This window comes from Cyprinus carpio, chromosome B5, assembly GCF_018340385.1.
Source record: "Cyprinus carpio isolate SPL01 chromosome B5, ASM1834038v1, whole genome shotgun sequence".
NCBI classification, from domain to species: domain Eukaryota; kingdom Metazoa; phylum Chordata; class Actinopteri; order Cypriniformes; family Cyprinidae; genus Cyprinus; species Cyprinus carpio.
Window position 1 is genome coordinate 37,096,504 of NC_056601.1, and position 22,125 is coordinate 37,118,628.

At 36.2% G+C, this 22,125-nt stretch overlaps 1 pseudogene; it reads right to left on the reverse strand.

Annotated features, from left to right (window-relative positions):
• The window catches only part of LOC109049289, a 36,672-nt pseudogene extending 22,162 nt beyond the window's left edge, over positions 1-14,510 (reverse strand).
• Between the last annotated feature and the right edge of the window lie 7,615 nt (positions 14,511-22,125).

Sequence of the window (22,125 nt, forward strand, 5' to 3'; positions counted from 1 at the left end):
TTCACTGCTTCCATGATTCTACAAATTGGGTGCAGTCGATTATGTACCTTTCCTGGTGTTTGTTTAGAGGCACTCATCTGCTAAAACAAGAGTCAAGTAAATTTTGATCAATTGTAAATGAATATTTTTTAAGGATTATAGAAAGGTCGTAACCTTATGGATAGTCTGTTTTTCGGAATTATGATCAACGCAAAGAACCAACAGAGTACATGTGAAAAAACCATTAATATTATGTATGCGTCCAAGTGAAATACAAACCTATGTGTAAATACAGTTAGAACTGGTGGGAAATAGGTTTTTCGCAGCTCTACAAAAATGAAAACCTTTGTTGAAATTTAATTTAAACATTCTGTCAATAATAGTGCTACACAACAGGATCTTTCTTATGTGCAGGATAATGCTATTATAATGTGTATGTATATAATATATAGTGATGATGTATGATGTATCTATTTATTTTCTTTTTAAATATAATATTGGCGAATGGTCCACAGAATTATGCTGAATTACTTCAGGAGCATCCTGCAAAATCTTACCTCTTTATAGTTTTTTTTATAGGCAGATTCGATGTTGGATCAAAACCTACATTACTGTTTCAAACATACAATTGATTAAATAGTATAACTTCAAGAATGTGTGTAAAGCTTTGAAAATTGTCCACCACTGAAAATATGAAGCCACAATTTAATCACTGTTCATCACTCATATGCAACTTTTAGTATTGTTCGGGTCCACTAATTTACATTTACATTTTTACATTTACTCATTTAGCACGCTTTTATCCAAAGCGCTACAAATGACAGAACATAAGAAACAATCAGACAACAAGAAAAAGTGCATAGACAAGTCTCAGTTAGTCTATACAGACAACGTAGCCCGTGTTTTTTTGTTGTTTTTTAAATGATATGAATAGACAATACAAGAAAAGGTAAGTACTAGTATTAGTTGGTTAAGTGCAGGCAAAAAGATGAGTCTTTGATATTTTTAAAAATTTAGTAAAAATCAGCTGTTTGAAAATTTAGATCGGGGGTTTTTTCTTTTTGCATCATCAAAACTACAGCACAACATAAAATCTCTCACACAACCCATAGGAGCCATTACTGCTTTAAGATACTACCATAACTTTGTTTTGTATTTATCTTATCAAAATAAAACGTTTCTTTGAATTGGCTCTCTTAGCCCCAGTTTTTTTCGTCCCTTTTGAGTGGAACATCTTCTGAAGTGCAAAAAACAAACAAAAAAAAAAGCAAAATATTGACAAAATCCTTTAAAGAGTACAAATGAGCTCTTGCAATCATTTTACTAATCAAAATATGTTTTGAATATTTATAGTAGAAATTTACAAAATCTCTTTTGGAACATGATCTTACTTATATCCTAATGATTTTTGTCATAAAAGAAAAATCTAAAATTTTGACCCATACAATGTATTGTGGCTATTCTACAAACATGCTTAAGATTGGTTTTGTGCCCCAGGGTCACAAATTACAAAATATCGCCCACAAACCCCAAACCTGTAGCCCGATTCACGCCCAAATGACTGCTATAATAAACAGTTCTTTTTAGTGAGTCAGAAAAGAAGTCCAATTCAGGAACACTGAATCAACATTATTTGAATACTGAACTGAAAGATATAAATAAAAATGATAAACTAACCTCTCTATACATCAAACTCAAACTATATGTTGATTCAGCAGTATTTTGAAAGACAGGCTGTTATCATACCCCCCTATAATTTTCTAAATTATGAATAAAAATTAAACCTGTAAAATCAATCCCTGGTCATAAATATTTACAGACCTCTTTCAATATGACATGACGACCATCACTGCCCAGACATCAGTCAAACTGAAGAGGTCTTTCCGTAGTAATATTTCTTCAGTTTGGCCATTGGTCTTCAAGCTGACTTCTGGACCTCTGATTCTCTCATGATTTTTTCTTTCACTGTCTCTAGTTTGGTGGACCAGTTTGGTTCTTTGTTAAGGAGGCCATGCACCTTCAGAGAAGAACATACTGCTCTCATTTTTGACATTCAACTCAATTCAATCTCTGTGTGTTTGTTGTTTTCAGGGTTCGTACCAGGTGGATCAGAGACCCCGTCAGAAAAAGGTTTGCAGCCCAGAAGACCGCTTTATCAAGCTGAACCGGGGGATCCCAGCCCACCATGGCTCTTTGTCCTCCTCCAGAACCCAGTAATGCAATATTTGGCACCTCTTTCTAAAAATGCATACACCATTCAACATATCAGTTAACATGAAGTATCAAAAACCCCAACTTGGAACTCTTGTCACTTGCTTTGTGGTTTAATGGAAAATGAACTGAGCTAAACGTAGTTTACAAACGTCTGTTCCCAATCCACAGTTAAACCCCTAATGTAATTAAAAAAGCGTGTCCAGTTTTGCTCCTGAAAGCACCCCTCTTCCTTTACAAATTTTTATTGTAGAAAGTGTGGAAAGTATTTATGCATTAATAGATTTAGATAAAACAACAGAATGTATGATCCCAAGTTATAGGAATGGCATTCTTTTTTTAAAAGAAAAATTAAAACTGATGCTGACAGCTGATGTTCATCACCCAACACATCATTTGTAGTTCATTTCAAAATAAGCAGTTGGAAATATGAAGCATAACATAGGATGTTTTACCTGACTGCATTGAATCTTAAGCTTGTTCAGGGTTTGTAAAACAGTGTTTCTCCTGCCGGCTACAAACTCCTGCTCGCTCTATTTAGTACTTTTTTTAATATCCTACTAATGCTGAGGAAGCCAAAAAAGACAGACAGATAGATCAGTGCTGACATGACAGACTTTTTGATATATGTGAACCTGGAGCCACAAAATCAGTCATAAAGGTCAATTTTTCGAAATTGAATAAATAATCTTTCCATTGATTACGGTTTGTTAGGAGGACAATATTTGTCTGAGATACAACTATTTGAAAATCTGGAATCTGAGGATGCAAAAATAAAAAATGAAATATTGAGAAAATCACCTTAGAAGTTGTTCAAATGAAGTTCTTAGCAATGCATATTACTAATCGAAAAATAAGTTTTGATAGAGGAAATTTACTAATATCTTTGAACATATCTTTACTTAATATCCTAATGATTTTTGGCATAAGAAAAATCAATCATTTGACCTACAATGCTATTGTGACTTAGGCTGCTTTTTTGTGCTGGGAGGGTCCACATAGTAGATGTCAAACATTCTAGATTTCAAATGCAATTAAATCTTAAGTTTATTTTGCACAGTTTTTTCAGAACATAGCAGTTTGTTATACAATTGTGTTATTTCACTCTTCCATGATCTAGAAATCTGGCAGGATTATGTACCTTTCCTTGGTTTGATGCACTCATCGTAAAACAAAAGTCAAATAAATTTGATCATTTAAAATGAATATTTTTTAAGGATATAGCAGTCAGTAACTCTGATAGGCTGTTTTAGAAATTTTTGATAAAGAAAAACAGAGTACATGTGAAAACATAATATTATGTATGCGTCAAGTAAATCAAACCTATTTTAAATAAAGTAGAAAATGGTGAATTTTGTTTCAGCTTAAATGAAACATTTTTGAATAATTAACATTTAAATAAAGTGAAAACATGATCTATATAATAGAGTATGTATGTATTATTGTATGTATGTGTATATAAATAATGTATGTGTATATTTTTATTTATTTTTAAATAAAATATTGAAAAGGGCCCAAAAAACTCTGATTACTTCAGACATCATGCAATCTTACATCTTTATAGTTTTTAGAGTAGATTGCTGTTGGATCAAAACATCAGATATTTTTCAAACATACAATTATTTATAGTATATTTCAATAATTGTTAAAGATGTGAAAATTGTCACACTGAAATATGAATTCCACAATTAAATCACTTTTCATCATCATTGCACTTTTAGTAGTGTGCGGGTCACTAATTTACATTTACATTTTTACATTTAATCATTTAGCAGACGCTTTTATCCAAAGCGACTTACAAATGAGAACAGTAGAAACAATCAGATCAACAAGAGAACAAGTGCTATGACAAGTCTCAGTTAGTCTAGTACAGAACACGTAGCCAGGGTTTTTTTTTTTTTTTATAAAAAAGAATATGATAGACAAGAACAAGAAAAGGTAAGTACTAGTATTAGTTGGTTTAAGTGCAGGCAAAAAAGATGGGGTCTTTAGATATTTTTTAAATTGAGTAAAGACTCAGCTGTTAGTGAGATCGGGAGGGCATTCCACCAGCTGGGGCAGTCCAGGAAAAAGTCAGTGAGAGTGATTTTGACTAATAGGTTGTGCATGCACTTTATAATGACATGAAACATTTAAATAGCCCTGACATTATTTATATAAAGCTTTAAAACATATACTTACTATTTCTAGAAATCGTGAGTCTTAGATACCACAACCAAAAAACAACCTGCAGTCCTTATCTGACATTGGAGAAGATGCTCTTATATAGGGCTCTGAAATTACACTGCAAGTCTAGACATGATACTGAGGGTGGGGTTGTTGAATGATGAATGACTCAATCATTCACTGAGACCAGAGAAAATGTGATATTTCCTTGTAATTAATTATGTAGCTTCGTATCAAGCATGTTAACAGAAAGTTGAGTGGAAGGAAAAAAGAAGTGTGGAAGAAAAGATGCACAACCAGCCGAGAGAACCGCAGCCTTATGAGGATTGTCCAAGCAAAATCGATTCAAGAATTTGAATGAACTTCACAAGGAATGAACTGAGGCTGGGGGTCAAGGCATCAAGAGCCACCACACACAGACGTGTCAAGGGAATTTGGCTACAGTTGTCGGTATTCCTCTTGTTAAGCCACTCCTGAACCACAGACAGCGTCAGAGGCATCTTACCTGGGCTAAGGGAGAAGAAGAACTGGACTGTTGCCCAGTGGTCCAAAGTCCTCTTTTCAGATGAGAGCAAGTTTTGTACTTCATTTGGAAACCAAGGTCCTAGAGTCTGGAGGAAGGGGTGGAGAAGCTCATAGCCCAAGTTGCTGGAAGTCAGTGTTAAGTTTCCACAGTCTGTGATGATTTGGGGTGCAATGTCATCTTCTGGTGTTGGTCCATTGTGTTTTTGAAAACCAAAGTCACTGCACCCGTTTACCAAGATATTTTGGAGCACTTCATGCTTCCTTCTGCTGACCAGCTTTTGAAGATGCTGATTTCATTTTTCCAGCAGGATTTGGCACCTGCCCACACTGCCAAAAAAGCACCAAAAGTTGGTTAAATGACCATGGTGTTGGTGTGCTTGACTGGCTAGCAAACTCACCAGACCGGAAAAACCTATAGAGAGAATCTATAGGGGTATTGTCAGAAGGAAAATAGAGAAACAAGAGACCAAAAAAAAAATGCAGATGAGCTGAAGGCCACTGTCAAAGAAAACCTGGGCTTCCATACCACCTCAGCAGTGCCACAAACTGATCACCTCCATGCCACGCCGAGTGAATTGGGCAGTAATTAAAAGTAAAAGGAGCCCCTACCAAGTATTGAGTACATGTACAGTAAATGAACATACTTTCCAGAAGGCCAACAATTCACTAAATATATATATATATATATATATACATATATATAATATATATATATATATATATATATATAACTAATATATATATATATATATTTTTACTGTACTGTGTTTTGGTCTTATGAGTATTCTAATTAACTGAAAAATGTGACATTACTGAAGCCTACCAAAACAGCAGAGGTTGAGGTAATGAATTACAACTACTCACGTTACTGTAATAAATTAGTTTTTTTTTTTTGTTTTTTTTTGGCACTTGTACTTTCATTAGTATATTTTTAAATCTGTAACTTGTACTTAAGTACAAATTAATTAAAGTATTCTACTTCACTACTTTTATAATCACAATTCGTTACTGAGTATGCCTTCTGGGGTCCACCTCAGTAGAATTCTGTAACACCAGGCCTGCAGAGGGAGCTCTCGCCTGAGTTGACTGTGAGCTCTTCTTCTGCAGCAAACTTCCTGTTTGGGGGCATATTAACTGGCCACCACATTGCATCTTTGCGAAGTATTGTTCATTTAACCCCTGCCTTACCAAGCGTTTGTTTCACTGTCGTTCTCCTGTGTATGACTTATTTTCTGTTTCTCTTGACTAATCTTTGGATTGCCTTTTGCCTGTTTCGGTTCGGGCTGCCTCCTTGTGTATGACTTCACCGTTTGCCTTTGCTGAAAACTGAATTTGGATTTGTGGAACTGTTTAATAAACCCTGCATATGGATTCTACTTCGGCTTCTGCCCCCCACATTACAGAATACTTTGCCACCAATGAATCCGCAGAGGTTTCTCAGCTCCAAGCAGCTTTCGCTTATAAAGAGCGAGTTGTTGAAAATTACCAGGAACAACTCAACAATCTGCAACGACCATTTAACCCACTACAGTAGGTGGGCCATCCCAAACTTTGGGTTCTACCGCCGCCGTACCACCGGCGCGGCGTCTGCAAAAGTGCATTTGCAGCTTTGACCGCTGAGTGGTGCTTCAATCACAATTTTCAAAAAGCGCATCAAAGCACATTTTCGCAAATAGACTCAGCTTGCCTCACCTATGTGTTATATTTGACTGCAGTCGGGGAAAATGAAAGAAAAAATATTTAATATTCACAGATGAAAGTTTGTCCTTTGAAGATATGCGTTTTCTTAGAACCCAATTCAAACAGGATAAATATCAAACCTAGAGGCCTGTGCTTATATTTTCTCTACACACTATTTTAGATTTGACACATTTAAATAGTGTGCAGTATTTTTTATATTATATGAATTATGTGTAATATTATTCAAAAGAAAATTTTGGTTTACTTTTCAGGAGCATTAAAAGTTGTAGCATAGTGAGCTAGGCTTGCATGTTTATAAATTATTTTTTTTATTTTAGTAAAACGTGAGGCACTGATAATTCGCTCCCATTATTAGGCCTAATTAAACAAGAAACAAAAAATTAAACCTGCACGATTTTAACTAAATCATTGAAACTTAAAGAATGGACTGATTAATAAAACGTTTCCCCATGATTAAACTCAAGTTCTCTCCCTTATAATCAACGAAATACACACAATGTAAAAAAAAAGCTTCAATAATTGACAACTTCCGTCTTCTTTACTTGCTTTAATGTAATTTAAGGGAAAAAAATTAAAAATAATAAATAAATAAATTGTAGCCAAATTTAAATGCAGGTTTGTATAATATTCCCTTTAAAATACAGTGCAAAGATTTGCTCGGGCATGATGCTGAGTGCTCGCGGCATTTATTCTTATTTGTCTACATATTTTATTTCTTACAAATCTTGTTTGGTTTTATTAGGATAATTGCATGAAAAAAATATTTGCTTGTAATGCATAGCAAAAAGTGAATTATTATTTCATATTCAAGTGTTTGTGCGAAAATCATTACGCATGCATGACGGGAGGCACCCTCTCGGTCACGTGATTTTTTCCTTATAATGAAATAACTGAAAATTGGGAGTCTCACTACATATAATATACAAGAAAGCTTGAAATGTCTTTTAATGAATCAAACAAACGAAAAAATTATTAATCTGTGGGGTTTTATTTCTCTCTAAAGTGCCCTGGGGAGAGCCGCACGTGAATTTCATCTTACAGCCGACAAGTTTATATAAAAAATTTAAAAATTTCCCCTTTTTTTTAAAATTTTCTATTCGCCGGCTTTTGGCAGATAAATTTTTAAAAGCTTTTTATCCCGTTGCAAAATTCTTCTTTCAAAAGGGTTTAAAGGAGTCCTTTAACAGGGTTTTCCTCGAAACACAAAAAAGAAAATTTAAAAAAAATTTTTTGGGGAAATTAGAAAAACTTCCTATTTTACCCATGAATAGGCCATTCTTGAAAATTTATATTTCCACTCAAAAAATTTGTAGGCGCAACAAAAAAAAAGCCGACGCTCCATCGGGCTCGTATTCTGTTGGGCTCAGCCTCCCCCCCCTTGAGCCCCGTCCCAAGAGATATGAGCGGGCCTGTTTTCATGGAGCGGGAGAGGATTTTTTAAAAGGGAGCATCGTTTTTTCACTCACTCCCACCGCTCCATCACGAGACAATTCTTCCAAACCCATAATAAACGCATATTTAGCAGAATTCCATGAAAACCCATATTTAGTTATTGATACACAAAATCTCCCGTCAAAGGTTAAGAGGGCAATAGTCAGCTTTGCAGGCTTTTCAAGGGTTTTCGTTCCCTTTTTACTGATTATTTGGGGAAAAAGATGTTTTTAAACGGGTACAACAATTCCCCGAAATCGCTGTCCCCAATATGATTAAAACAAATGAATTTTACAGTGTGCTTTCTTAACTGATTTTGAAAAATTTCAAGAAACATCGTCTGTAAAAATAAAGACCAAAAAAACTGTTATTTTATCACAAAAAAAATTTCACAGCAAACAGCAAAAAAGAATCCCCTTTGAAACCCCTTTTTTTATTTATTTATTTTTTTTTATTTTTTTTTTAGGCTAAATTAGAACATAAATTTCACTTTTTCCCCCGGGTGAAGGGGGGTCGGTTTTTTCGATATCGGAGGAGAGCAGTGATTTATTAATCTCGGAGCCGGGGGGAAAAAGTTGCTGCTACTCCACTACCGCTGCCAGTGAGAGAGATTTTCACTCTAATGAACAAGCCGTCCGTGTAAAGGGTGACAGTGTCTGCTCTATTTCAATAATTGATAAAGGGGGGGGAGATTGACCCGTATAAATTTTGGTGCAATGGGTTTAATGTGACCAGGGGAATAAAAAAGTTGTTTCTTAAGGTAGGTGGCCTTTCCAAGTTGTGCTCGATGTTTAGCCACTTAACCCTGGTTCTCGATGTGGCCCCCCTTTAAACGTCAAAAAACCTGTTGACATGACTGATGTCTTTTTTAAATATAACAGGCAGGGCCCATAAAGATCAAATTCCCCTTCCTAGCAAAAATTTAGTTGAAGCGGTTTTATCTTTTGGATGCCTAAAAGGTACACTCTGATCTTTGGTTTAGTAAAGGGCAATGTTTATTTAAAAAATCACCGCCATCAAAGGGCGTCATAAGATCCCGATGTGTGGCACCCTGCTGTAGGTATTTTAAAGGGCCGACAAAAACCCGTGCCCCTACCAGTTACACCCGCTTATGGGTGGTAATTGTGCCGGGGGTGGCTAAGATAGGGGAGCTCGGCTTGAAAAACAGTCTTGTAATAGTAATACCCCCGCCCTGTCGGCGCCCCCCACTGTTTCCCCTTTTATTTTTAAGTTTTTTTGGTTTTTTTTTTTTTTTTATTTTTTTAGCTTGATGTTTGTGTTAAAATTTTGTCATTTGTTGTATTGCTCCCCTTTTTGTGTTGCAGTTGTTGGCTTTTAAAGGGGCCAGGCCGGGTGGGCACTTAACCCCCCCTGGTTGGTGTTTTGGGGTGGCTGGCACTGCTGTGGGGTGTTGATTACCTAAAACACTAAAATGGTTTTTAAAGGGTTTATTTGAGATAAAATTAACAAAAAAACATATTTACACTTGCTCTGTCCTACGCCATGAACGACTACTGCGGACGAGTTTTAATCTGAACACCTTTTAACGCCAAATGGATTTAGATGCTGAGGGGGCTAGTTTAAAAAAAAAAATTAATAAATAAAAAAAAGGTCTTTCCAGCTTTAAAGGTAATAACATTCGCTTTTTTTATCATCTTGTTTCAGTTAAAAATTTGACGGAAAATGTAAAGAATTATTTTAAAACTTTTTTTGAAAAATTTTATTTGTCATTTTGAATATTGATTTTGTGGGGGCAAAAAATCGATTTAAATCGAAAATCGATTTTTTGTAAAAAAAAATTTGGGATTTTTTTAGGCCATCCCCACCCTTGCAACGTTTTTTTTTTTTTTTTTTTGAGTTAAGGCAACTTCTGGGTTAGTTATAATAACTAAAAACTTTTTGCTAACATAGTCACAAAGAAATAAAACCCTTTTTTAAAAAGTTGCCTAAAAACCTTTTTCTGAAATTTGAAACCCTATAAACATGCCCATAAAAGCCCCCAAAGTTCCCCCTTTTCTCGACCCCCACAACAAACTAACCCCCCCAAAAACCCCCCAAACCCCCCTCCAGCTGAACTTTTGCTTTTTTTTTGGGCGGGGGAACGGTGTGTTGTCATGTTACGGATTTGAAACATGCCCCCACTACTCTTTTTATTTATTATTTTCCCGCAGCCCATATTATTATCACAAACCCAAAAATAATAAAAAATTCTCAATTGATAATTAATCTCATTTTTAGAAAACGTAGACTTTTGTAAACACCAAAAAATAGATAAAATTTGTGGAGTTGCATTTATTACATTCAAAAAAAATAACGCGGGCCCAAATAATCTATTTTGATGACCAACAATTTTTAGTTCCCTTCACTTTAAAAACAAACCCTTTTAAAATCAAAAAATTTACAGAACAGAACAAAAATTTACAACTAACGGTCCTTCAAAAAATTGCAATTGTGTAAAAGTTCTTTTTTTCCCATAATGTAATGAAAAAAATTAAACTTTCATATATTTTAGTTCATTGCAGCCCAAACTAAAAATTTTTTCGGTCTTTTATTTTTTTAAATACTGATATTTTGGCAACAGCTCATGAAAACCCAAAGTCCTATCTCAAAGTAGCATATCATGAAAGGTTCTCTAAACGAGCTATTAACCTAATCATCTGAATCAACTAATTAACTCTAAGCACCTGCTAAAAGATTCCTGAGGCTTTTTAAAAACTCCCCGCCTGGGTTCATTACTCAAAACCGCAATCATGGGAGTGAACTGCCGACCTGACTGCTGTCCAGAAGGCCATCATTTGACACCCTCAAGCGAGAGGGTAAGACACAGAAAGAAATTTCTGAACGAATGGCTGTTCCCAGAGTGCTGTATCAAGGCACCTCAGTGGGAAGTCTGTGGGAAGGAGAAAAAGTGTGGCCAGCGGCAGAAGCGCCTGACCTGGCTACAGAAACAGCACTGGACTTTGCTATGGTCCAAAGTACTTTTTTCGGATGAAACGCAAATTTTGCATGTCATTCGAATCAAGGTGCCAAGGCTGGAGGGGGGAAGCTGGGGAGAGGAAATGCCAAAATGGCCTGAAGTCCCAGTGCAAGTCCCCCAGTCGTGATGGGGCTGGGGTGCCATGTCAAGCTGCTGGGTTGGTCCACTGTGCTTTATCAAGGGCAGGGTCAATGCCACTACAGGAGATTTTGGAGCATTTCATGCTTCCATCTGCTAAAAGCTTATGGGAAAAAGATTTCTTTTTCAAACCTGGCCCCCTGCTCACAGTCCCAAAACCCACTGGTAAATGGTTTACTGACCATGGATTACTGTGCTCAATTGGCCTCCCAAACTTCCCTGCCAACCCCTAGAGAATCTGTGGGTTTGTGAAAAAAGTTGAGAGGCAGACCCAACACTCTGGATGAGTTTTAAGGGCCCTTTCAAACATCCGGGGCCTCCAAAACACCTCAGCATCCACAGGCGATTGCCCCATGCCACCCGATTAAGCACTTTTCTGCAAAGGTTTCCCCGACCAATATTGAGTGCAAACTGAACAAATTATTTGAAGGTTGCTTTTTTTGTATTAAAACCTTTTCTTTATTGGTCGGATGAAATATGCTAATTTTTTGGATGGGAATTTGGGTTTTCATGACGTATCCAAATCATCAGTTTAAAAAAAAAAAACCTAAAATTTTTTCCGTTGGTTGCAATGAATCAAAAAATATATGAAATTTTAAATTTTTTTATCATTACTTTTGGGAAAATAATGAATTTTTATCAAAATATGCTTTTTTTTTTGAGAAGGACCTTTTAATTCTAATGGAAAAATATAATTGCATATAAATTTAAATAGTTTTAAAACAAAACAAAAATAAAAAATTTAAAAGGGATACATAGGTTTGGCTTTCTCTCTCATTGGGGAAAAATCCAAACATGTTGCCCATTTGAAGCAAAACCTTATTCTTAGTAAAATGGGCTTTTTTTTTTTTAAAAAAAAAAAAAAAAAAAGCATAATTGCAAAAAATCCCAAAGTGGCCCTTTTCGCCCGCATGGCTCGTGAATGACTGCTGTTTGCAATGAAAATGTTGGACGACCAGCCATCTAGTCAATTAAAAAGGTCCACAGTAAAGGGTAATCAAAATGCAAAGTTTAGCAGTTTGAAAAACAAGAATAATAACAAATTAAAAATTATTTGTAAAAGCGCAGCGTTCCTTTCCTCGCAAATGGAACCTAAGATTTTTTTTTTTTTTTTTTAAAACCAAAATGAAACCCAAAATTTAAAACTTTTGCTTTTTAAAACTTATTTATAGCATCCATAAGACCTTTGGTAAGGCTTTCTTTAAATTTTTTATGATAACTGTAGCCTAAAACTTCCAATTTTTTATGGCTTTTTTAAAGGGTGTTTTTAAAAGTATTTATAAATGTTATTGTTGTTTTACGTCTTCCTTTCATTTTACAATTAATCATCGCAAATTGCCCTTGCTGATTTTAAATGATTTTAACACGCGACTGACTTGCGTTAATGCCGCCCCTGTGGCGCGGGACACGGGGTTACCATTTTTTTTGTCAACCTACGTACTTGCGCTTCCCTCACCCCCCCACCCAACGTAAAAATGGGGGGCCAATAAGTTGATGGTTTGGGAGAACAAGTTGTGGGTTTTTCACGTCTGTTCTATGTGGAAACCAAAGGGAAACCTTTTTTCCCGAGGGAATAAGTGCCGTTCTATGTCTTTGTTATCTGGGAAGGCGTTTTTGGGGTTCAGCGGGTTTGGGGGACGGGTTCACGATTTCGCCGTCTTTTGAGACGTTCAAAAAAAAAGTGAAGTATTTTAATTCCTGAGGGAGGCAAGGGAAATTTTTTTCACAAAAACCCGGGGAAACCCCCCCCTCAGTTTTGCCCCTAATTAGAACTCTGGCGCTCAAAGGAATGGGAAAGATGTGTCATTGAAGGCGGTTTTAAAAAGGTTTGAATTTGAGCTTCGGCTAGTTAGCCCCAAAGGGTGAGAATAAATTTTCTGAAATTCATCACCATGGCCATCAAAATTGTAATTTGCTGAGAAACCACCCCAAGAAAAATCCACTCCCCAGCCATTGTTTAACCCCCTCACTGCCCCTCGTCACCAAGCCCGCAAAAAAAATTTGCTCTTTTTCTGATAGGGGAAGAACTCAACCCCTCAAACCCGAATCTTCATACTGTGGTGAAACAGGCCATCGAATGAGTGCCTACACAAAACCCGGGGGTCCTCCTGCTACCCGCCGGTGAGTATTGATCAATTCTCTCTACCCATCCTCAAAGTCATTTCCATTCCTGTTCGGCTAACTACTAAGATGGTCCCCCTTACTTTTACAGTGTTGATTGACTCCAGTGCCCCCTTGAATCTGGTTAAAAGGGAAACCAAAAAGTAGAGTTTAAACCCACTCCTTGTGTCCCACTATTTGCACCTTCAACAATAAAACCCTTGAGGGAGGTGTCACCAGACAAACGCACCTGCTCATTTACAGATTGGGTTGTTCCCAAGAAAACTCTCCTTTCTATTCTTGCACCCCGATATGAAAACATCCAGGGTCCCTGCTATCCCCTCATGTCCTTATTACCTGGAAACATGGAAATATCACTTGTTAAAATTTTAACCAAAAAAGTTTTTAAAGAAAAAGGTAAATGAAAAATAAAACCTCCCCCCCCCCCCCCCCCCCCCAATTTAGGAGGTTTTTTTTGGTTCAGGACTTTTCAGTTGTGGGGGGGAACAAAGTCACCAGAAGCTGCCAAGAAAACCGCCCCTGGGATGTGCACCCCCGATCCCCTGCACACCCCCATGCCAAGCACCCAAGAGTAAGGTCCCACTCCAATTTCACGCCATTTTTTCCCCGGCTATGAAAAATTACATTAAAGAGGCTTTGAACCTTGGTTTTTTTTTCCAACCATGGAAATTAGCAGCGGGGCTCTTATATAAGAGGAAGACGTTTTTTTTTTTTTTTTTTTGCACTGATTAAAGAAAACTCAACAATGTGGAAAAAAAAAAAAAGCCCTACCCAAATTCCCCTTGGATTTGCCGCCATTTTTTTTTTTTTTTGAGTTCTTTTTTTTTAAAAAAAAAAAAATTTTGTCAAAGCCCCCCCCCCCCCCCTTTTAAGGGAAAAAAAAAAAAACCCAGTGTCCCCCCCCCTTTGGGGAAAAAAAAGGTCACTATGAGTACTTGGTGATGCCAGTTTGGGCCAGCCAACACCCCCAGCTGTGTTCCATTACGACGGCACCTTCTTAGGACATATTGAACCAGTATGATTGATTGCCTACATTTACATACATCCTTATATATTCCAAGTCTGAAGATGAACACATTGAACATGTTGAACCATCCTCTCTCATATCTCAAGAACATCAGCAGCCTTTTGAAAGCAGAGAAATGTGTGAATTCCATGTACAGCGCACTACCTCTCTTTAGGATATCACATAAGTCTCATCATGGAGCTCTAGGATGGATAATTCCAAGATTCCAGGCAGCCACGGAGCGGCCTCAGCCATCGTCACTTAAGGAACTTCAACGATTTCTAGGTTTTGCTAACTTCTATCACCAGCTTACATCAGAAAACTGGCAGCATGATTGCATCACCATTGACATCTCTCCTGAAGGGAAACCATCCAAGTTGAGATGGTCAAACTGAAGCTACCGGGCTGCTTTCACAAAACTCAAAACAAGCTTCACCTTTGGCCCCTATCTTGAAACACCCTGACCCTAACCTGCCATTTGTATTGGAGGTGGATACTTCAGACTGTGGAATTGGGGGAGTAGTATCACAACGTCATGGCCAACCAGCTAAGTTGTATCCATGTGCTTTCTTTTCAAGGAAACTTACTTCTGCTGAGAGGAACTATGACGTTGGTAACAAGGAGTTACTGTCCATGAAAGCTGGAATAGTGAAAGTAAAATTTTATATTATAATATTTTAAGATGTCTATTTGCTGTTGTTTTGATAAGTTCAAAACATGAACAAAAGCAAAAAGGCCCACTACCTACATGTAGGCTATGCTTGATAACTGAACTTTTTATGTTGTTTTTCTGATGTTGAAATGAAGTTATTTTGTAAATGGTTGTACAAAGCACTTTCAGTATAGAACAATTTATTTTTGTTTTTTACAAAATGTATAGAGAGATGCTATATATATATATATATATATATATATAGAGAGAGAGAGAGAGAGAGAGAGAGAGAGAGAGAGAACTGTTGGCTGGTGCTGAGCCAGAGAAAGACCAGCTCAGATAAAAAAAGAAAAGAAAAAAGTACTTTTCATATTTCATAACTGTTTAGTGTTTTCAACCAAATAAAGTTTATTTTAGGTTTGTGACATTTTAAATACACTTCAATTGAATAAAAAAAGACATTTAATCTGTTAATTAGGCCACACACTTTCACTCAATGGACAACATGTTTTATTCCTATCAAATAGCCTACACATTGTGTAGATTACTATAAAGTTTACTCTGTTTTTCTCCCAGCTCACTAACCACTTACTTTCAGGCATTGGAGGAAGAAAGAGGGGTGAATTTGTATCCAGCGCATATAATCAACATGGTCACATTCAAGATTCAAGATTCAAAGATTCAATATTCAATATTCAAGATTTTATTTGTCACGCATATTATATGGCACAAAAACTGGTTAAATAAACAGTCAGCAAAAAAAAAAAAAAAAAATAACAAAAAAACACAAATTGTTTTTTAGTGCAACAAAAAGTTTTTTCTAAAAACCCTTTGGAAAAAAGAAAAAAAAAAGTTTGAAGAGTGGGGAAAAAAAAAATAAAATGGGGGGTTTTCCCAATATATTACAAAAAAAAAAAGATTTTTTTTACTCCTTTTCCCCCCCTTATTCTACTCTTTTTGTTGTGTTGTTGTCCAAAAAAAAAAAACTGTTTTTTTTTTTTTATCACTAGGTTATCTTTTTTATTGCAGTGGGCAAAGATGTTTTGAAATCCTACAGGAATTTTTTTTTTTTTATCTTCTTTTTCATTTTTTTTGGATTTTTTTTGGGGTTTAACCCAACAAATAAACTCCTTCTGAGCAGACAGGGGAAAAAAAATCAAACTGCAGATGGTCCTGCCTGATTTTTTCAGAGATTAAAACCCCTTTTTTGGAAAAATTTCCAAAAAAAGGTTTGGGGAAAAATTTTACTTAACAAAAAAAAAAAAAACAAATCTTTTTTTGTGGATTTTTTGCAGTTTTTTTGATAGAGATGTGTTTAGATGCTACCAGCTGATTTCACCAGGGTGATGATGTTGAGTGGTTCAACTTTACCCCTCACTATTTGTTTTTTTTTTGCTGATAGAAAAATCAAAAACAAACACAACCCGTGGTCCCCTGGTTTTTTTTTCAAACAACTAAATCCCCCAATGGGGATTTCAAAAACCCATTTTTTTGTTTTTAACACCACAAAAAAAAAAAAAAAAAAATTTTGAACATTTTTTCTTTTTTTTTTTTTTTTTTTTTTTTAAAAAAACAAAAAACATTTTTGAAATTTTTAAAAAAAAAATTAATAAAAATAAAAAAAAAAATAAATGTTGGTTTTATTTAGTGGTTTTATTTTTTGTGTTTCCCGATTGTTATTTACAAAGAAAAAAAAAACTTCAAAAATGTCACCTGCCCCATAAAGGTTTAATAGAACAAAAAAAGATAAACAATGTTTTTTTTTTTTTGTTTTTGTTTCTTTTGTGTTCGAAAGGAAAATCCCCCCCAATGGGTTTTTTTTTGAAAACCCAAAAAAAAAAACCCTGAAAAAGACTCCTTTTGGAAATAATAAAATATGATGATTATTAAATTTTAACCCCCTTTTAAAAATTAAAAAGGCCCCCAAATTAGAACCCAGGGGGTTTTTTTTTTAAAAAAGGAAGAAGGGAGGAGGTTTTCTATTGGGAGGGGTTTTAAAAAATTTTTAACTTTTAACGGGAAAAAGGGGCCTTTATTTTTAAATTTGGTTCCCTTTTCCCCCGGACTAAAACGTTTTGGAGGTAAAAATTTAAAAGCTAAAATTTGGGGAGGCAAACCCCATTAGACAAAAAAATGAAAGGGGAAAAAAACTTTTTTCACCCCAAACGGGGGGGCCTTTATGGGGAAAATTGGTTTTTTTTTTGGGGGCCCACCAAAAACGGCCTTACAGGCATTTTGGACATTTGAACCGTAGATTAAAGCCTACTTTTTACATAAAACCATTAATTCCCAAGTTTTAAGGTAACAAAAATGAAACCCCCTCTCCAAATCTAAGGGGAATTTTTAACCCTTTTTTAGCGGAAAAAATTGGGGCCCGGGCCACGTTTTTATTTTTTGGAATTAAATTAAGTCAAAAAAGGGAAGTTTTTCTGGGATGAAAATTTTTTGTTTAAAAGGCCCCAAAGGCCCCCGGTAGCCATCTTTTTAAAAAAGGAAAATTCCGTTTTGGGTTTTTCCAAAAATTCTACCCACCACTTAATAAAAACGGGCAGCAGAGAAAGGACATTCCCTAAAAACCATAATTTGAGTGGTCAAACAAAGTAAGGGTGTTTTCCACAAAATCAAAACAATTGGTTTCCCCCAAAAATCAAAACCCCCCCCCCAATGATTTCTGGGGTGGAAAAAATTTTTTTCAAAAATTGTTTTTTGGGGAAAGACCCAACTCGCCCCAACCCCGGGGCTAAGGAAAATAATTTTAATTCTTTTCAAAGGAAACGGTTTAAAACTTTTAACCCGGAAAAATTTTTTTTACCCAAAAAAAAACTTTATAAAAAGGAAAAAATTTTTAAAATTAATATTTTAATGTCTATTTGCTGTTGTTTTGATTTTCCCAAAACAAAAACAAAAAAAAACACCCCCCTACCTGTGGGCTATGCTTTTTAAAACTAAACTTTTTTTGTTTTTTTCTGATGTTGAAAAAGTTTTTTGTAAATTTGTAAAAACCCACTTTCAGTATAGAACAATTTATTTTTTTTTTTAAAAAATGTTAAATTTAAAATTTTAATATATATAATATATAAGAGAGAGAGAGAAGAGAGAGAGGAGAGAGAAAAAAAAACTTTTGGGGCCTGGTGCTGACCCAGAAAAAAGACCACTCAGATAAAAAAAGAAAAGAAAAAAGTACTTTTCATATTTCATAACTGTTTAGTGTTTTCAACCAAATAAAGTTTATTTTAGGTTTCGACATTTAAATACACTTCAATTTGATAAACAAGACATTTACTTTGTTAATTATGCCACACACTTTCAATTAATGGCAAACAACAAATGTTTTATCATATCAAAATAGCCTACACATTGGGTTTAGATTTATCAATTTTACTCTGTCTTTCTCCCCTCACTAACCACTACTTTCGAGCATTTCGGAGAAAGAGGTGGGGGGAAAAAAAAAAAATTTTTTTATCCGCGCATATAAGCAACATGGTCACTTCAAGATTCAAGATTCAAGATTCAATCTTCAATATTCATATTCAAGATTTTATTTGCCGTACAAGTTTATATCGCATACAACAAGCAGTGAAATGTAAGTCTGGCATACTATTTTAAAGACTGTACAAAAAAATAGAGAAAATTAAATACAAATGATGAAATATACAAAAAATAAGAAGAAAAAAAACATAAGAAGGAAGATTAACTCCAATAATGAAATATACACAATATATTAGACTACTACACAGATGATGTGCAGAGATGTTACACAGAAACTGCTTACTCAGATGATGTGCAGAGATGATAAACAATGTACAGTGAGGATGATTTTTATCACTAGGTTTATCTCAAAAAAGTGCATGTGTGCAAAGAGTTTTTGGGTGAACCCTACACTACCAGAGTCTCTAAAGTGCAGTGTGTTTAATGTTCATATTTAGTAGTCTGATAGCGTGAGGGAATAACTCCTTCTGAGGCCTCTCGGTTTTTGCCCATCAAACTGCAGAAGCGTTCCTGTCTTTTTGCCGGGTGGGTCTGAATCAGATTAAACAGTGGGTTTCCAGGGTGGGTGGAGTCTTTGAGGATCTTACAGCCCTAGATTTACATCTCCTGGTGTGGATGTCTTGCAGAGAGGGGAGAGAGATTTCTGGAGATGCGCTCAGTCTGACCGCTCACTCAGGGGTGATGATGTTGGAGGTGGTCTGACCCACCCTCACTACCTGAGGTCTGCATGATAGAAAATCAAGAACCCAGTCACAGAGTGGGGTATTCAGTCTGAGGTTTCTGAGCTGGAGACCAGATTGTGGGGGACTATAGTTTAAAGGCTAAGCTGTAATCTATGAACAGCAGCCTCAAATAATTCCCTTTATTGCTGTCAGTGTGGGTGACAGTTTTCTTTTTTTTTGTGGGGTGTGCAGGACGAATGGCGAGACAGCATCCTCAGTAGAGACTATTAGGGCGATAGGCAAACTGGGATTAGGTCAATGGTGTAGGTCAATGTAGGTCAATTGTTGTTAGGGATAGAGGAGCAGATGGTGTTTCTTGATAAGATTTTAAAAAACCTTCATAATTAGTGATGTGAGTGCACTGGTCGATAATCATTTAGGCAAGAATGGACTGTTGCTTTGTTGGTTACAGGAACGATGATAGATTTTTTAAAAGGCATGTCAGGGATGACTGACCTGAGCAAATGAACTCGTTTAAAGACTCCTTATGGAAATAATAAAATGATATGTATAGATTATTAAATTATTTAATGTTGCACTTTCGTATAATTACCACTGTCCACATGAACATAATATATCACAAATTAAAATAAAATAAAATAAACTGTCATTTTATGTAGGCTACTCTTCGGGGCCCTCTGGTTGCCATGGCGGCCCTAAGCACTCGCTTAGTTCACTTATGCCTTGGGTCGGCTCTGTTTAAGACAATTATATAGAAATACTTTGATGACAGACTTTGCTTAGGCATTTCAGAATGTGAACAATAACAACATATAGACCATATAGATACATGACTTTTTGCACATAGAGGAATTTATTCGGTAAATGTGTTTCCGTCTCATAGCGCAAAAGTCACATGACTTTTTGCACATAGAGGAATTTATTCGGTAAATGTGTTTCCATCGTAGTTTATTGCGCCTTTTTTTCTTATCGGATAAAAAGTTTATCCTACTCAAATGTGCGGCTTAGTTTTTTATGCACATTTTTAGAATTAAGGCGCATCTTCCAGTGTTTTAACAGCATTTTTTAAATGAGATTTTCCAAAATGTGCATAAAAATAGGTGAATGGAAACACAGGCTTTATGAATAAACAACTTGAATTTTTGATCTCTGCATGTGGGCTGGAATAAAATGCTCCTTCCCGCTGACTGTCAACCAAAACATTAAAGCGTGCCGTCATCAGTTCTTCCGCAGTTCTGCACAGCAAAAACGCAGTCCTGCTGAACTACAGTTGTATGCGTTCTTAACACGTTTATTACAACTATATTTCATTCACTTTCATAATTTGTTGGCATCCAGTGGGACTAATTACTGATTAGTAATGACTTATACTGTATAATACCATGTCTGGGCATTTGTGATTGGGAGAAACAACAAACAGCAAGCTCAAAAACCTCTCTAACGCCTCACTGCTCAAAACTCCCGTTTGAATCAGACTGAGTCAGCAGCGCCAGACTGTCCTTGCAAAGTTGGAACTGCCCACTTTGGGTATAGTAACAGACACTGGCCAAATTGTAAAAACAGTACTTCACAGAAACAGTCCTCGTCCTCCATAATATGTGCTGCACACATTTGAATATTTGGCTTGAACTGTTCGGGAACAGTGTTGTATATACAACTTAACCACTGATTTTCTAGTCATGTCCTTCTTTTGGAAGAGACCAAACAAACAAAGTAGTTTCACTTCAACGAAACACACAGCGATCCACAACATGGTGCCAGCAGCAACAGATAGAATAAAAGTCAACGCCTTCTTTCTTTGCATGAACATTTGGGTGGCATATGGATAATTTTCACAACATTGTGACGTAGAGATGTGGGGGCGTGTTTAAACCAGGTGTTTTAGGGGGGCGTGGACAAGTCTTAACTTTTATAATGAATATTTCTTTGTGTCACGGCCCCTCCTCTGCATTGCAGGGGGCGGGGGTTCCTCCTGCAGGCAGAGGTGTGGGTCGTTAGTGATTGGGAGCCACCCCCCTGGGCTCAGGGTAAGTTTAAGTTGTTTCTAATCACTCTTTTCTCTCTCTCTGCTCCTCCAGGTATGATCCTGTTTTGTTTGTTCCTTTATAGTTTTACTTGGTTTCCACTCAGTCATGTTCACACACACACAGATTCCTTCATCCATGCACTTTACACACACCTTACATTATGACATTCTCACACCTCATTCCTTTTTCTTTGGTTAAAGTTAATAGTTTTGGTTTACAATAAAGTACCTTTTTCTTTGATTGACCTATACTGGTTTGTGTCCCCTCATTTTTGCCACAGGCTATGAGCTGGCCTGTGACAAGTGGGGGCTCGTCCTCGTTTTCAAGGCAGAGTTAACTATATTTCAGTGTTACTTTAGTATTTAAGCTTACTTTAAAAAATTTCTATAGTTGGTTACAGTTTGTCTAGATTGTTTGTCTTATCATTAGTACGTTAGTTTACTTGTAGTTTGGCTTATTTGATTATTGTTTTGTAGTTAATTTGGGTTAGTTTTGTTGTTTAGTTCAGATTGCCAAACTTTTTGTTTGAGGGGATGCTTTGGTATGGTCAGTGTGATGGGAGAGAGCATTGAGAGCCATGTGTTCCTTTTGTTTAGTTAGCTTTATAGTTAAATTTGGTTAGCAATTCACTTTGGGCTTTGTCTGGGTTTTTGTTCAGGTGGGAGTCCTCTCCTGTTTAGGCTTATTAGCCAGTGTCAATAGGAGGCTCATGTTTTTTTTTATTTTTTTAGGTGGCAGTGAACGTGGGTAGAGCTTCCTTTTCCCTTTTTCCCCTCTACATCGGCTCGGAGCACCTCCATGGATGTGGGGGGGCCGCCAGTTTCTGGTTGTCTTTTCCACTCCACTGGTTTTGTGTGCATAAAAACCCACCACATGTGACTGCACGAACACCAGGGGCCAGTTAGTTGTTTTTGGAGGATAGTGGGGTGTGGCTCCTGTCCTGAACCCAGACTGGCAGCGGGTGAGTTGTGTATATTTCTTTTTCTGTCAGCATTTGTAGTTGTATTGGTTGAGGAAAA